Raw genomic sequence first — 888 nt, forward strand, 5'->3', positions numbered from 1 at the left:
AATGAGGTTACGTTCCCCTTGTTAGGTGATCTAATTTGGTCGACTTATTTGGGTGTAGGTCTAAATTTCTATGTCGCGTAAAACATAATTTTGATTGGTATGAGTGAAAAGAAAAAAGAAAAATCCACATTTTAATAAATGTTTATATATTTTACATAATAAACTGTTTTGTCAAAGTTTAGAAATTGCATTGCAAAAAAGAACAATTTTCAGTATATACTATGAATATTTTATCAGAGAGTAAAAACTTGGGTGCCTTGTTTGTGCCTGATTACAGTAACAACTAAATTATATGTGACAGAGAGGCCAATAAAATGATTTTCTTGAAGCATATAAAATGAATAAAACAAGGTCCTGTTCTGAAAAATATGTGAATTACCATGGTAACATCCAGTACTTGGTAGATACCTCACGGTTAGCTTTCTTTCTTTACCGTAGATAGGAAGCAAGAGTCCTCAGGCAACTCTATTGAGTTATTAACTTAGTAATGAAGTAGCTACACCACTAACTATTACAGGATGCGAGAAAGGCAACTGACACAATTTCCATGGGGTGCTTATCCAAGAAAAGGGGGAGCACATAGGGTAGTATACGTAATCCAGAATCAATCTTAGTTATTTTATTGCATCTCTTCAAACAACAAAGTCCCTTATAAAATAATATTTAGAAAGTTATATCAATGAAAATTTTACTATTTAAAAATGTCTAACTAAAATAGAGTTATGTGCAATAAATACATATTCCAACAGAGATTTTCAAAGAAAGCTGGAAATTACAACGATCATGCTAACAATTTTTTTTTAATAATAATCTTAACTATTTCTATCACCATTAGAGAAATGTGGTAAGACAGGACTAAACTAAAAATGACAAACAAATATATTTCAG

Source organism: Lycorma delicatula, chromosome 2 (assembly GCF_047948215.1).
Source record: "Lycorma delicatula isolate Av1 chromosome 2, ASM4794821v1, whole genome shotgun sequence".
NCBI lineage: Eukaryota > Metazoa > Arthropoda > Insecta > Hemiptera > Fulgoridae > Lycorma > Lycorma delicatula.